The sequence below is a fragment of the Lissotriton helveticus genome, chromosome 2_1 (assembly GCF_964261635.1).
Source record: "Lissotriton helveticus chromosome 2_1, aLisHel1.1, whole genome shotgun sequence".
Taxonomy (NCBI): Eukaryota; Metazoa; Chordata; class Amphibia; order Caudata; family Salamandridae; genus Lissotriton; species Lissotriton helveticus.
The window spans coordinates 521076164-521093118 of NC_136059.1; positions in this window are offsets into that span (position 1 = coordinate 521076164).

Consider the following 16955-nt stretch of genomic DNA (forward strand, 5'->3'; position numbering starts at 1 on the left):
GACAAAAAGCATTACATGACAAACCCACATTTCATTGTCCAGCCCACCATCAATTACCCGGGAAGGCCCAACACTCTTCATCAGATAAGTCGAGCGGACCCCTAATAAAAACGGGCACCTCCCCATCGTAAACGAACCATAAAGAAAGGAGCAGAGACAGATGTGAGTAAGATAAGACATAGTTGTGTGCAATAAAAGGTTTATGATGTCCTGTGCCCTGATCCTCAATCTTGACCAGCTGCCGAGCAAGGAACTGGCTCAACAAGTTTGGCCTCGGCAACGGAGTCAGCCTGCCCAGGTCACACACAAGTCAGCTAAAGGTGTACGTGTCCCCAAGGACTGGTTCGGCCTCAGACATCGGCCTATGTGAGGGCAACCACAAAATGGCTGCCGCACACAAAATGGAACCCAAGGGTTCAGAACGGAATCCCTGATTTCATGAGGAACACGTTACTCGAACATGACGAAAACACTCGTACATCGTACGCTCGCCATTTTCGGTTCGCTGATACCAAAATCGTCATGATACGACGACATTTATGAAAACGGGTCCAGATTCTCTGAACCTCAGACCCTCCTTTTTCCCTGATATAGGCAATAACCTAAACCCATGTCAGTCTGAATCCAGGTCTATACTCATCAGATCATCAAGATGTTGCTGTAGCATCACCCTATTACTTAGCACGTCTCATGATACAGGTCTCCTTACACACGATGTAGCACAAAGCCCACATATAGCAGGAGCACACTGTACACAAAGACAGAACAGGAAAAGGATGGCTAAGATCATCCCAATGACCATTAGAATCTTCCATCCCCACGTGGATATCAGTTCCCAGAACCATCCCATCAGCGACCAATTTCCTTTATCCACGTGTATAGATTCGGAGATTTTATGTAGCTTGGAAATGGCCTGGTATACTGTCGGAGCATTGTCTGGAATGAAAACACAGCAGCTCGATTGGATCACTTTACATACCCCTCCTCTATCTGCAAGTATGACATCTAACGCAACCCTGTTCTGGAGTGTCATAAGGCGATCCGACTGGAGCTCAGCAGTCAGGTTACTAAGGGCACCGGCAGTTTCAATTACCGTGGACTCAACCACTCTCGTCAATTGCCGTATGTTCCTGCTGTTAAACATCGGTCCCCAAAACGGCAATAAACCCTTCAAGAAATCTCCTAATTCTTGTCCTGCAGTATCTTCCTTACTGAAGACACCTCTGACAACTCTCATCTTGTGGTAATCTGCCGCAGCTGTGTAGGTGGGAGGCAACAGGAACGAGACAAAACACGTACCCGAGAAATCAGGGGGCAACCATGTGTATGTCTATCGTAACAGACAAAATAGGTACCCTTAGCTGCTAAAAACGATGGGGAAGTCTGGGACGCAAAAACATACGTCTTAGTGCAGATACTCTTCCCTAACTGAGCTCGTGGATTCTTGCCATTACCTTGCAGACAAAGATGACCCTGATGGGGTACGATCCAAATCGGAGAGGATCTTTTCGCTCGCTGGTTCTCACTCAGACTAACTCTGTATCCAGTCACGTTCCATCCAATATACGCTAGTGTCTCATCTCTCGGGATTGTGTCATAGGAACTAACTCCTCTAATCATGTCGACTATTCCCTTAACTAGAGCACTGTTCTTTGGATTGTCCTTCACAGAACGTAGGGGGTAGACTTCACGAGCATATATGAACATCGTTCTGTATGCCCACACAGAACCATTGTAGCTGAATGGCAGGACCAGATAAGGAATACCTTTAGCAGTAGTATGAGGCATAAGACCACACACCCAACAGTTAGTCGTGTTCACTACTAGTTGGTGTTGGTGCAGAAGCTGAACAAAAGAGTTATTAACGAATTCCAATCTTCTATGGACTCATGTTCAGGCAGAGGATGAAAAGAATGCGGAGAAACAGTAGAAGAAGGTATGGGCTGTGTAGTGGGTGCAAACGTCACTTGAAAAGAGAATATTATATATCCCATCAAAAATATCATTAAGCTAAGCAACATGAAAAGACACAATATTAAAAAACATTTTCTACTCATAATTCGAAACATTTTGCTCTTAAAAGTTAATTGTTCAACAGGTCTCCATCTTGAAAAACTCCATCCTCTAACCGTGCTGTTCCCGGCTGTTGGGTGTTCTGTGCTAAGGAATGCGCCTGTCGGTCCAGGGAACGCCCTTGGACCAACCAGAACCGTCGACCTTATGTCTCCGGCTTGCACTCCAAAGACTTGACACCGCAACCTTACAGCTGAACCCGGATGGCGGTTCGAAAAACAAAAATCGGTCAAAACAGTTTCTCAGATGGGAGAGCTGAATGTTCAAAAAAAGCAAAAGGAAAAATGTGGTCACTTTATTTGTCCCATAACTCTTGGTCGCAAATTATAACGGCCTTTGCCAGGCAATGTCTGGTCGCGAAACAGTAGTTCAGGCTCAGTAGTCTCCAATCGAACTGACGGTGGCACAGCTTCTTGCAGAAGATCGTCGCTTTCTTGCTCAGAACTTGTCCCAATTAAACGTGCATCGCTAAAAGGCAGAAAACGAGGCACAGTGTCAATTTCTGAATCAGTGATACCCTCCTGGACCCACCGGTCGTACGGCAGAGGCAAAGGGACCCTCTTACAGTGTACGCCGTGGATCCAGTTCTTTTTTCCTTGTACTCTCACTGCCGATCGCGTTGATAGGAGCACCAAGTAGGGACCAATCCAGCGAGGCTGATCGTTCTTTGTCCGCTGGAAGTTCTTGATTAGCACCCAAGAGACAGGATCGATGACATGTCCTGGATCGTCAGAAGCCTGAGACAATGTATCGTGAACCTGTTGGTGTAAGACACGCAATTTAGCCATCAAATCATAAAGATAGTCAAGCAATACAGGGTGTTCAATCTCACTGAATTTCGTCGGCCTCGGCACTCCCCATATGTTGGCCGGGCGTCCAAACACAATCTCATAAGGACTAAGTCCTACTCGGGAATGTACAGCACCCTGCTTGACAAAAGTGCTAATGGCAGAGCATCAGGCCATTTAAGACCAGAGCTCGCCTGTATCTTGGCAAGTTTCAGTTTAAGAGTGCCATTATAGCACTCTACTAGTCCAGCTGATTGGGGGTGATTTGCAGCGTGGAATTTGTGGCGTATTCCTAACCCATCACACACTCTCTTCATCACTTGACCCACAAATTCACTCCCATTATCACTCCAGACCATTCTCGGCAAACCATACCTAGGGAAAAACTCTTTGACAAGGGCTTTAGCTGTGGACAAGGCGGTATTATCTTTCAAGGGATATGCTTCTACCCATCTTGAGAAGGCACAAACAACCACGAGTACGTATTTCAGGTTGTTGCATCTCTCCATGTGGATAAAATCTAGCTGCAAAACCTCGAACGGATACGTCGGAGGAGCAAAATGACCAGCTGGAGTTGGGGTTCCCTTACCAGGATTGTACCTCAGACAAACCATACAATTCTTGACCACATTCTCTGCACACTTAGGAATTCCAGCATTTTGACATACCGGAGCCAACAATTTACAAATCCCTTTCACACTGATATGAGCCATTCCATGCGCCATCGTAACCACTGCAAGCACGTACGCATCGGGTAACAACCATCGCTGATGCTCTGACAACTCAACCCAACAACCATTCGCATCCAATTTACCCGTACTCTCTCTCCACACACTCAATTCTTTCTCTGTAGCTTCAGCTTGAATAGACTTCACACTTTCTATCGTATCCTCGCACATTCCTCTCTCTGGAACCCATCTTGCCGGACCCGCAACATACATCCGACTCATCACATCCCTTGCCACGTCTTTCGCCACTTCGTCTGCAAACGCATTACCACGACCAACATCATCGGTAACCTTCTTGTGTGCACTGCATTTCACAATCGCAACTTGCAACGGCAAGGTAAGTGACTCCAGAAGCTCATTCACCAACTGACCATTCTGAATCTTCGTCCCATGAGACGTCAGGAACCCACGTTCCTTCCACAAGCGTCCAAAACTATGAGCCACACCAAACGCATACTGGCTGTCGGTATATATGGTCACTTTCTTTCCTTTCGATAACACACACGCTCTCGTAAGTGCAATCAACTCCGCTGCTTGGGCTGAATTATGTGGTATACGTGCAGCTTCAACAATCGTATGCAAAGTCGTAACAGCATATGCCGCAGTCGTATCACCATTCGGAAGCTTGAAGCATGAACCATCCACCCATAAGGTACCATCACACTTCACAAGAGGAGTGTCCCTAAGGTCTATTCTCCCTTTTGTTTCCTCTTCTGTCCTGAGAAAGCAATCATGCTGTTCAGAAACGTCTGCCTCAACTGAAATTGGCAATAACGTAGCTGGATTTAATGTATTGCATCTCTTTATGTGCACATGACTCGCTAAAAGCGTCAACTCATAACCTGACAATCGAGCACTAGTTAAGTGCTGTGTCTTGGTCCTGTTTAACAAAGTATCCACTGCATGTGGAACCATCACAATCAGTGCATTATTCATCACCAAACCAGCAGACTGTCGAATAGAAACAGCTGCTGCCTCAGTGGCTCTCAAACAACTCGGCAACGCTCTAGCTACCGGATCCAAGGTCGACGAGAAATACGCACACGGACGCTGCTTGTCCCCAAAAGATTGTGTCAACACTGACAACGCACATCCCTCACTCTCGTGGACATACAACGTAAAAGCCTTGCTGTAGTCGGGGGTACCCAACACAGGAACCGAACACAATGCATCACGCAATTCGGAAAAACTTTTCTGACAATCTTCAGACCACGGGAGGGGATTCGGTGTATCTTTACAGGTCAATGCCACCAGTTGTTTGGCCAGTAGAGAAAAATTCGGTATCCATTGTCTGCAATATGACGTAATACCCAGAAAAGCACGCACTTCTCTCTGCGTAATTGGCACACTCATGTTCGCAATCGCTTGAATTTGTTCTGGGGTCAATCTTCTTCCCTCCTTCGATAAGAGATGACCTAAGTAGGTCACTTCTTGTCGACAATATTGTAACTTCGAAAGAGACACCTTGTGATGAAAATCGGACAAATGACGCAGCAATGATAAAGTAGCTTTCTTACAAATTTCCTCAGTATCGGCAGCAACTAACTAATCGTCAACGTACTGAAGAACAGCGCCATCAGGTAAGGCAATCGCATCAAGTTGCGTTTTCAAAGCCTGACTGTATATTGACGGACTCTCACAATAGCCTTGAGGAGCGCGCTTAAACCGGAAGCTTCGACCTCCTAAAGAGAAGCCAAAAATATCTCTACTCTCCTCGGCAATCGGGATGCTGAAGAAAGCATTCTTTAGAACAATCACTGAAAACCAAGTGGCCGAAGCTGGAATCATCGTCAATAAGGCAGTAATATCTGGAACAACAGGAAATTGTGGCACTACTATTTTGTTAACCTCTCTAAGATCTATCACAAACCTGTAAACGGGTGGCTGAGAAGAGTCAGTTCGTTTCAAGACAGGCAGAACCGGACTGTTGCACACATTTCCTCTCGTTTCTTCAATCGCATCTTTCTCAATCAAATCGTAAATGATCGCTAGCAACGCCCTTTCTCCATCACTAGAGATCCTATATTGGGGAATACGTGGCATTTTAACATTCGCTTTCAACGTCACAACATATGGCGGTATCTCCAAAAGACCCACATCATTAGGACCAGTAGCCCAAATAGTATCGGGAAGAGAAGACAATTCGGTCGGAAGTTGATCCCTCGACAAATACATCGGAGAGACCACTCTCTTACCTAATGTAAGTTGTACTCCCGAAGGAGAACAATACAACGTCGCATACAATCTTTTCAACAGATCAATCCCAACAAGTTCTCATCACAACCTGTCGTCAGAATAAGGGGTGCTTCTAGTTCACGAGGTCCAACAGAAAGAGACAAAGGACTAGAAATCGGATTTCTAACTGGGTCGCCAGAAAAACCTACTGAAACATTCGTTGAGCCAGACAAAGGTGCGCCAGGGAGTCTAGAGTGCATAATAGAACTCTTCGTAGCACCAGTATCCAACAGAAAAGGCTCTGACACACCTGATGTAATCACTTCAACATAAGGTCCACTCTGATCTACTGGAACTGAAACAACTCCCTCTTTGTCCATGGCTGTCCTAGCAATCATTACCATCCACATTCACACCTTCAACGTAGTAGTCGTCAGCATAGTACTGAGTCGTCCTGCCAGATGCATTACTTTGCTGGTCAAAACTATTCATCGAATTTTGTGGAGGAAAGGAACGTGCGTTCTGGGGGAAACCTCCACGTCCCCTACCTCTAGAAGCTTGCGGAATACCCCGACCTCTTGTGCCAGAAACACCATTCGTACGCTGCAACAAAATAGGGCAACTATACTTGAAATTACCCTCTTCCTTACAATATGAACACTGATTGGGGCCTACTAGAAAACGCGGTTGAGGAGACTCGAACCTTTGCGAGTTTCTCTGAGGCTGTTGATAATCACGCTGGCTACTACGGGGCGGATACGCTTGCTGTAAAAGAACCTTCGTCTTTAACTCTTTCGTTTTCTTGTCTGCTCTATCTTTCTCATCCTTATCCCTATTTTCGTAGTACTGCGCAGTAGCCAATATCTGTGCTTAAGAGGAAACAGCCCAAGAACTCTCTGAATCCTTTAACTTGGTACACAACTCGGGAAGTAAATTGTGCACGAACTTATCAACAAACAAACGTTGACCACCTTCTGTGCTCATGTCTTGACCACTATGGTCAATAAAAGTCTCTTCCAACCTAGTGAAGAAATCAGACACGGTTTCATCCTTCTTCTGCTTACACGCAGACAATTTATCCCAGTTTACTCGCATAGCGGGCATTAACGTTTTCATGTAGGTAATGATCCTACCAGGGAGTTCTGCAACTACAGGCTCGGGTTTAGCACCACCAATTTGTTGGCCGTCCGCAGCGCTAATATTAACCCATGTATCACCTAACTCCTGTGCAAGATCAGTATGACAAATCAGACCCCATAAAGGCTGCGGGATCACATTTCCAAACAACATGTCTATATCCGCTAGATTCATAACACATGAGTCTGCAGTCTGTGATAATTCCTTATAGTACCCTGCAGGAATTTTACGGGGGTCAGGCAAAGTCTGTTTAAGAGCCAAAACTTCAGCACGTTTCCATGGAACATGTACCCAAACACGTTGAAAATTAGGCTGAACAGCTGGATTAGCTGTTGGGTCCCCTTCTCTCCAAACTGGGGGAACTTCTCTCATTGGATATTGTCGTACCTTTCTCCTAACAGACGTCAGGATCAAACAGCGGCTGAGAAGGAGACTCACTTCTAAACGACAACAGCGTCGCGACTGCTCTTTCAACATAGAGACCCACAATCGTGCCTTTTGCAAACTCTGATTGCACATTGGACAACTCCGGCGGAGTCTGTCCCAAATCATCATCTTCCCATTCTTCACGAAGAAAACCGCACATCTTATCGAAGACATATCTCTGCTTCGGTGCTTCCCATTGACGAAAGACATCCATAAGGACGAGTGACCCATTTATGTGCTAAATGATCCAATACTTCCCTCTCTCGGGAATCAGGCAGTTGACTACGCAACTGCTTACGCTCTGAAACAGGGGTCATAGTAAATGACCCAAAGAAAGGAGACGAGAGTAGTGACAGTATCAGTCATTCTCTGTCGAACAGAAGGAGAGGTTGACAGGACAGGAGATAAAGCGTACTGAGAAAAGGTCAACGTAGGAGCAGAAGCAGAGGAGGTAGCGAGAACAGGTGAGAAAGTTGCAGGAATTAAAGGTGGATCAGGTAGCAAAGTCGGTGGCCCTTGAGAAGGCTGCGCCAAAGGAGTAGGAGCCAACTGGAGAGGAGCTGGCGGCTGTGGAATAACAAGAGGCTGCACAACTAAAGGTTGCGGAGGTGCTGTAGCACTCTGCACAGAAGGGGGTGGCGAACTCAACAAATGTGACATCAAGAGATCTTTCTCAAGTTCCTTCGCTGCATCTTGCTGAAGAAGCGGCAAAGCTGGGTAGCATTTATCAATCGCCATTTTACGTTGCCTGTGCAACTGCTCATTCGCTCGTTCTTCTTCGTTATCTTTAAACTGCATAGCTGCTTGCATTATCGAGATACCCTTCTCTCTTTTATTCTTCTTTGCTAATTTAATTTCTTTCTGTTTGGCTTCCTTTCGCCATAGGCGGAAAGAGTCTAACCTCGCCGGCCGGCCTTTCTTCTTAAAAAGTCTAACCTCTAGATTATCTAAAACTTCCGTGTCAAAACTACCATATTGGGGCCATTTGAGGACACCATCTTTCCTAATGTACCTAATCCATACTTCATTATACGCGATGGGGCCCACGCCATGTTTCACATAAAGCTCATAGGTTGGAGTTCCAATCGGAGGAACCGGACACGAGTCCTCCAATCGGGAATCCCTATTACAACCACAACAAAATATCTTACCAAGTCTGCTAAGACCAGGCATCTTCGCTCTCTAGTCTAGCTTCAAACTTCAAAGGATTATCGAATACGATAGTCTCGTGAATACACGAGTCCCTCGACTTTGGTACTTGCAAGTCCCAAATCAAAGATCCCAAGGGGATATCCAAAAACTAAGGACTGGGAGACGCTCCACTCATACTTAACTGAGGTATCGATGACGTCACCAGAAGACCCGTCTATCGTCTCGTTCTACAAATCGTCTAAGGCTCCAAGACAGGGCGACAGTCAGGGCAGCAGTCCTTCGTAGCCGTCGGAAAGCGGGGAACCTCGCAGCAAAGACTTTCGGACCAGGACGACATGCAGGGGTCGATGAAGTGGCAGGCCTTCCTCCAGAATTTTCACACGAAGCTCCTCACGATCTTCAGGCTTGGACCGGTACCGCTGAAGTCGCCCCACGTTGGGCGCCAAAATGAAGAACCGGGTTATTTAAGACCCAGTGGTGCCAGGGGAACACACCCGAAGTCTCCGGATTCACCTGTCTCAGAACTACAGAAACGCGGAGTCTTCTTGGTGACGTCAAAGATCAAATTTTTTGGTTGCAACCAGTAAATTTGATCTTTGACGTCACCAAGAAGACTCCGCGTTTCTGTAGTTCTGAGACAGGTGAATCCGGAGACTTCGGGTGTGTCCCCTGGCACTGCTGGGTCTTAAATAACCCGGTTCTTCACACTTCTGCCCAGAGTGCTGAAGATGATCAGGCGCGACCGGGCCCAGGTCATCCTTGTGGCTCCGGATTGGGCACGAAGATACTGGTATCCCGAGCTACTCAGTATGTCAATCGATCCCCCGATTCGACTGCCTCTTCAGAAGGATCTTCTTTTGCAGCAACAGGGGACAGTCCTCCACCCGAACCTGTCCAGCCTCCACCTACATGCGTGGGGATTGAGCGGCGACAGTTGATGCCATTTGACTTGCCTCCTGAAGGCTGTGATGTCATTCTGGCAGCCAGGCGTCCCAGCACGAAAACGGTATACGCCTGCAGGTGGCACAAATTTGTGGCATCGTTCACAGCAAAGGCTGTGGATCCCCTCTCTGCCCCTCTTTCATAGGTTCTCTTCTTTCCCTGGCCCAGAAGGGCTCTGCTCTGGGCACTATCAAGGGATTTTTTTCAGCCGTTTCAGCCTTATTGAGGCTTCCTGTTAGAAGGTGGTTCTGACACTATGGGCCGCCCGGATTTTTCGCTTTTTGAGCACCTAATTGTTGAGCTTTTACTGTGGGGGAGCCTCATAATCTGGGACCCACCCACAGTGAACTCATAATGAAGGAGACTGCATGGAGATTTTACTGGTGCACCCTTGGCATGACTTGGCCGCTCCGCAGCAGCTGGAGTAGGGGACACCGTGCTGGTTACATGCAGACACATGTGTACATGCGTGTGCTTACGTGTAGGGGCTGCGCAGGGGTGATTCCTAGCGTGCGCAGTCCAGTAGCAGCTACAGAGTGAATGGTTTGGCAGGACCTATGCAGAATTGGGTGGTGACATGGAATAGGCTTTATACCCTGGGAAGGAACATGCCAGGGAAAGTCAGTGTGTTTTACTGTGTTTTCACTTCATTATTCCCCTATGGGGATGTGGGGCCCATGTCTAAAATTACTTCCACAAGGCCTACAGATTCCAGACACGCACTAAAGGCTAGTGTAGCAGATGTGAAAATAAGTATTCTGCAGAGTCCAAAGTCATATTTGTACTGCTTTTGGGCCGTCCAGAAATGTCATATTTCTCTGAGTCCCTGGCTGGGGTCTGGCCCTGGCAGGTTAGATTAATGACCTTTCTTCCCAGAGCTAAGATCTTCCCTCCAAGCAGAAAGGATAGGTGGAGCTACCAGGCAATCCATCAACTGCTGTCGCTGGGTGCCAGGCACCAAGCTGAACCAAGGCAGTAAGGGGGGGAAGTAGTTGAGTTTCAGAGGCCATGTGGCCAGAGACACTGGACGACGCCATGTTTGAACAACCCCAGAGGCTGGACATGGAGGGAGCTGAGGCCAGGAAGTGATGTCGCTGTTTGATAGGACACACAGAGACTTCCTGCCAGCCCCCTACTCAACTTTTAAAAAGTACTTGCACAGGAAGAGAAGCTCTCTCTGGGGTGTGGTCTGCTGAGGCGAAAGGTGCTTGAGCCTGGCGCCATGGGCAGTTGGAAGTAGGACACCCCTGACTGCCCCCCAGACCCCTAAAAGCTCCAGAGGAAGAGCCCAGGACCGGTGCGCAGAAGAGGCCTCTGCGCAGGGAGAAGAGAGGCGCAGGGGGCCAGGGAAGACCGCTCCCTGTAGAATGCACCCTCTTAAAGACCCGGAGTGCTGCCAGTGGCTGGGGCACCAGGAGCAAGAAGACGCGAAAATGGGGCTGATCGGACCCCCAGGGCTCCGATCTGCCGAAAGGTAGGCGACCTTTGATCCCTGAGAAGACAGACGACTGAGCGTGTGGGGCTCCGCCGCTGGTCACAGAGATGCCTCTGGGGTGGGTCAGGTCCCGGGGGCTGCCCAAAGGAGAAGTAAAGCCAGGGAGCACTGTTGCTCACCCCGTGTAGGTGCCCTGCAGGGGGGGCAGGAGCCCACCCTGGCCCCCACTGAAGATGGAGGTGGGGGGGCGTGATGTCGCGCCCCCCCCATGTGAGGAGGAAAGCCGCAGAGTGCCGTCGCACTCCCCGTGACAATGCCCGCGACGAAAATGGTGATGGGTGCACTGTCGCGCAACCCCATCTCCGGGCCCCGCGAGGAAGAAGAGGGGGGGTGCTGCACTCTTCCCCCCCGTGACCCTGCCCAAACAGCGGAACCCAGCGTGGAGCAGGCAGACCCGGTCAGAGTGTCCGGCTCCCGTGGCCGCACAAGAGGGTGCTGGCCCATCGGGGAGCCAGCAGGGGCAGCCGGGGGTGGGCTCCCGGGCTGCCCTGTAACAAAGCTGTCATGCGGGGGTCCCGGGTGTGGCCGGAACGCCCGAAGGAAAGGAGGAGGCACTAACCGGGGGAGGAGCAGCCGAGGGTGGGCTCCCCAAGCTGTGAAGTGTACCCTGGGGGTCCGGGTGGGACCGAATTCCCCACCGAGGCCCCAGAAGTGGCGTAGCGCTAGCGCGGCTTTGCCTGGCACAGCGGGAGAGCCGCTTATCTATTATTCAGGAATAGGAGCAATCGTCCCATAATGCCTTTCCAGGCATTTTGAAGATGGCTGTTCTGGTGCGTGGTGGCCCCTGGAAGAGGGGGGTCAACCTCAATGGTGAAAAGGGTGCTGGGAGGAGCTGCTAGAGAAGCGCTGTCTCCCCCTGCACGAACAGCCAAGTCCCACCCCAAGTGTCTTGGGGATTTAAAGGAATCAAACCCTGCACGGTTTTTCAGCTGAGGGTGTCTTGCTAATTGCATCAAGGAGTGAAGGGCTGAGTTGGGGATGTCTGGAGAAGGGCATCTCCTGGATGTGAAGAGGTGGAATTGCACTGAAATGCATTAGCTAATGGTTATTTCATTTAGAGGGACTGAATATATTTCACCTGTTTAATGTGAAGTGCGGGTGCAAGGCGATGTCATAAGCTAAGTGGATTTAAGTTACTAAACTTTCCTGCTAGGGTGTCTGACTGTATGTACTTAAACCTGTGATTTTATCTGTGATGCCTTAGGGGCTGTAATTGTAATGCATTCTAATGATATCCAAATGTTATGAGTACTGTCATTCTAAAGTGTGCGTAAACATGTATTCTTGCTGCTGCTCTTAGGTGAAGACCCCAGACTGTTAGCCCTTAAGATGTAGAGGTGCATACTGTATGGTCAGCAGGAAATGCTCAGTCAGGGTCATGTGTCACCAAGGCAGGTGTATCTTGTTTAATGCCTGTTTAGCTGGGATGGTGCCAGTGCGCAGGTCCCTCGCTCCAGGTTAAGACCAATTCACTGCATTGGGGGCAAGATGATGTGCGCACATGGGGGTGGTGGTACTAGACCCCACCCCCCACAGGAGGGGTGGAGATGTTATGCAATGTCACAAAGTAATTCCATCAGCTTATGTATATTTGTAAATTGGTGTATAGTATTGAGTGGTGTGTGTGTGTTTAATAAATGTACTGTTACTTTTATAAAGCAAAGTACAGACTGGACAATCAATTATTGAGTTATTTTTGCGCACCTGCAAATGGTGATTACTAGCCCACACCACCTCCCTTGAGTAAGCCTCAGACTGCTCTGCAACGCTATCCTCTGACAGTCAGGTGCTACCATTGGGTGTTAGGTTCCCTGTGAAGGACAAATGTAGTCATGTTATTTGTGCAGGCCTCACAGATGCTTCCTCGTTTTCCAACACTTCCTGATCAGCCTTCTCTTTTCAAGTCCCCTGTTGTAAATAGATTCTTTAAAGGCATTACTAACATGTTTCCCCCTGTTCCCTTTGTAATGCATCAGTGGGGCTTGGATCTGGTGTTTACCATTCTGATGTGTGCTCCCTTTGAGCCACTCCATAACTGCCCTTTACGTCTTCTGACTCTAAAGACTGCTTTCCTGGTTGCCATCACACCTCTGCTAGAAGAGTAAGTGAGCTCCAGGCTCTTTCCTCTAAGCCTCCTTTCCTCTGTCCATCCGGACAAGGTTGTTCTGAGGACTCGTCCTTCTTTTTTACCCAAGGTGGTTACTGCCTTGCACATTGGCCAAACCATTACCTTGCCCACCTTCTTTCCGCCTCCCTCAAAAGAGGAAGAGAGGCTCCACCATCTGGACCAAAAACGTGCGCTCTCTTTTTACCTGGACCCCACACAACAGTTCCCGGTGGACGACCAACTCTTTGTTGGCTACGTGGGCGCTAAGAATGGACGGGCGTTGCACAAGCGAACCATCTCTCGGTGGGTCGTTTTGTGTATTAAAGATCTGTTACTCCTTGGCTAAAAAGGAACCTCCAGTGGGGCTGCGCGCCCATTCCACTCTGGCCACGGAGGCTACTACTGCCCTGGGACGGGGAGTCCCTTTGCAGGACATTTGTCAGGCAGCCACGTGGTCCTCCTTGCACACGTTTGCCAAGCACTACTGCCTGGACAGCCAAGTCCGTAGAAACTGCTTCTTTGGATGTTCAGTTCTACAGGACTTCCTGGTGTGATCTTCGTTTGCAGATCCACCACCGGGGTTGGTATTGCTGGGGTATCTATTCTAAGGTAAGGAATCTAACACTAACGTCTTTCTTTCAGATGCACAAGTTACTTACCTTCAGTAAGGATATTTCTGTAGTAGGGGATCTCTGTGTATAGTCATAATCTAGTGAATAGTCCCGCTCATGAGCGTGGACCCCGGAGCAATCAAAAATCTCTTAAACTGTCTAAAAATGCAGTCCTGCAAGACACTTAAGAGAGAATTTAAAGACAGATATTGCAGCCTATATCCACAGGCTACACTGTCCAGTACTTCAACTAGACATTCCACCAAAACCACAAACCGCACAGCCTGCCAAGTTTTCTTCAAAGAGAAAAACTTCCCCTTTACCAACAAAGGCTCTGGAATGATAGAGAGGAAGGGAAGGACAGACAAGCCCCATCGGCTGCCATTAGGTGGCTCAAAAAGGATACCGTGCCTTTAAGAAAATTCCAGAACGTTCCTGGTATCCCAGAATGCTCAGCAGGTCCCATTTACTTTCAGTTCTTTTTTCCGGCTCCTGCTAGCAGGACCCTGGAGCATTGAGCTCTCCCTTTTTTGGATTTATTGTAAGAATTTTGCACTTTTAAGGCGTGAGAGTGTTTACACTCGACATGTTTTGGTGCCCTCTTCCTTTTCTAGTATTCTGAGCATTCCTTTTTTGTGAAAAATGCCAGCATTGTTTGATAAATGCCCGGAGTGCTCCAGGAAGAAGGCCAAGTCGGACCCACACCCTGTGTGTATCCTGTGCCTCCCTTCTACTCATTTCCCTGAGAAGTGTGAGATTTGCCAGACCTTCTCCACCAGGACCCTGAGAGACAGAAAGAAGATGAGGCTCCAAGGACTGGAGGAAAGAAGGCTGCAGAGTCAAGGTGGGTCTGGGCATGCTGGATCTGCTTCCTCTGCCCATGCTGAGGCCTCTGGGGGGCTCCCCAGCATCAAGAAGGCCAAAAAGCGTCGCCGTTCTCCGTCGACAGCATCGACGACTGCGTCGAGAGGCATGACGGCGATCTGCTCCCTGTCTCCCCAGGGCTCTGGGTCGAGTCGACCGCCCTCGACGTCAACTCTGCGATCGGCGTCGAGAAGGACACATTCGACATCAAGGCGCAGATCATCAGCGTCGAGGTGGCGAAGCCCGTCGTCGAGGCATAGGTCGTCGACGACGTTCAACGGCGTGGAGGAGGCGTTCGTCGACGCCGAAGAGGCGCTCGGCGCCTAAGAGGAAGAGATCATCCTCCAGGAGGCGTTCTGGAGCCAGGAGTCCTTCCAGATCCTCCGGGGCATGACGGCTACGTCGATCACCGACAGGGGGCGCTGCCTCTCGATCGCCTACGCCAAAGAAGAAGATGAGGGAGTCACCGGGCTCGGTGTACTCTGTGGTGTACTCACCCCCCAAGCCGAAGTCACCTCCTCCTCCTCCTCCTCCACTGCCTAAGGAACCGCCGCCGCGCACTCCTTCGCCACCACCCCCTCCTTTTCCTCCACATGGACCGCCACCTCTGAGGTCGGTCTCACTGACGCACCTCCTTATGCCGCCTAAGGGGGCACCTCGGCCGAGGTCCCCGGTCAGGCCACCTCCGCAGGCTCCGCCCCAAGCACCCGCGGAACGCCCAAGACCTAGATCTCGCTCCGGACGGAGAGTGAGATCCAGGAGTCGCCGTCGCTCACCGACGAGATCCAGACGACACTGTAGGAAGGGTTGGTCTAGGTACAGCACAGATTCGCCCAGCGCAAGGGACTATTAGACAACTTTCAGAATCTCCTCTGACGAGGGTATTCCCTGTGGACGACGTGGTTTCCTTTGAGGAAGTCTTGTGGAGGGGTGCGAGCAAGCTGGGCATCCAACTGACTGTGCCCACGCCTACGACCTCTGTAATATTTGAGACGCTCCACAAGAAGCACCTGTCTAGGCCTTTGTTGCCCTTGGTGCCTGGATTAGTGGGACCTGCCATGGAGCTCTTCCTTGCTCCGGCGGTGGCGAAAGCAGCCCCCACCAGGCTGCAAAAGAAATACAGGGCTCCTGATGCGGACCCGGCTTTCCTCCAATTGGATCCAGCTCCGGATTCCGTAATTGTGACGGCGGCGAGGAAGCAGCATGCCACCACCCCATCCTCAAATGTGCCTCCGGACAAGGAGTCGCTGGTTGGACTCAGTGGGCAGGAAGGTGTGCGGGACGGCTGCTACCTCCATGAAGGCTGCCAGTACATCTGCGCTGTTGCGGTGCTATGATCGGGCACTGTGGGAGTCCCTCAAACAGTTTGCCGACCTCCTCCCACGGGAAAAGGAGGATTTTATGGAGATCCTGAATGAGGGATTGCTGGTGTCAAATCAGCTGATCAGCGCAGCTGCAGACTCGTCGCTCCAGGCGACCCACGGGTGTAGGAGAGTGGGGTCTGCAATCCCATGGCCACCCCAGATTTTTGCTTTTTGCTGCACTGGTTTACGACTTTCCCTGGCTGTGGGCCTGCTAATCAGACCCACAGCCTAGCTGTTCTCTCTCTAAATTGACAAGCATGTACCTTAGGTGCATTTACCAATTGGTACTGGGCCACCTTATCAGTCCCTGTACAGTATACCTTAGGTATCCAGGGCATAGGTGTACCCAGGGCCTACCAGGGGCTGCAGCATGTATTATGCCACCCCTGGCTGGCCACCCAAATCTGACACAACTGGCTGCACGACAGCTGGGGCAAGGTGGTGTAATCACCCTTTGCTTTAGATATAGTATTCCTATATCTAACCCTAAAATGGACACATTTATTCCTATCAGTCACTCCTATGGCAGGCCTTATCAATCCTGAAGGTAGAGTGCTTGGAATTATGTGAGATGGTGCTCTGGCATGAGCTGAGCCCGTTTGCAGCTTGCGGAACCAAGTCCTTATAGCTGTTCCATGATAACGCTATACCATATACTCTTAAGTGCATTATAATCCTCGCGGTTAAATGCTAACTTTGGCATAGCATTATCAAAACATGTCGAGTAAGGTGTCATACGAATTGGAATACTAACCCCTCGTCAATGCTGGTGACGGGGTTAGCATTCCACCCTTCTAGAGGGATACGACATGTATGTAACTGTAAACCCCGGTTAAAGTTAACTCGAGCCTCAGCATCACAAAATGGATGCTGCCACCACAGACACAAGTCTGACCTCCTGCTGCTGGGAGTCCTTCCAGCAAGGGAGACTCAGACAAAGGGTTTCCTGCCTTGGGAGGTGCTAGCACCACCCCAGACAGGATTTTGTGTATTAGGTAGGCCAAGGCTGAAAGGAATGAGACATGCCTGGGGCACACAAGGTGCCCTGTGCATACACCGGTTCCAACCAGTTGCTGGGGCACTCCAGCCCCAG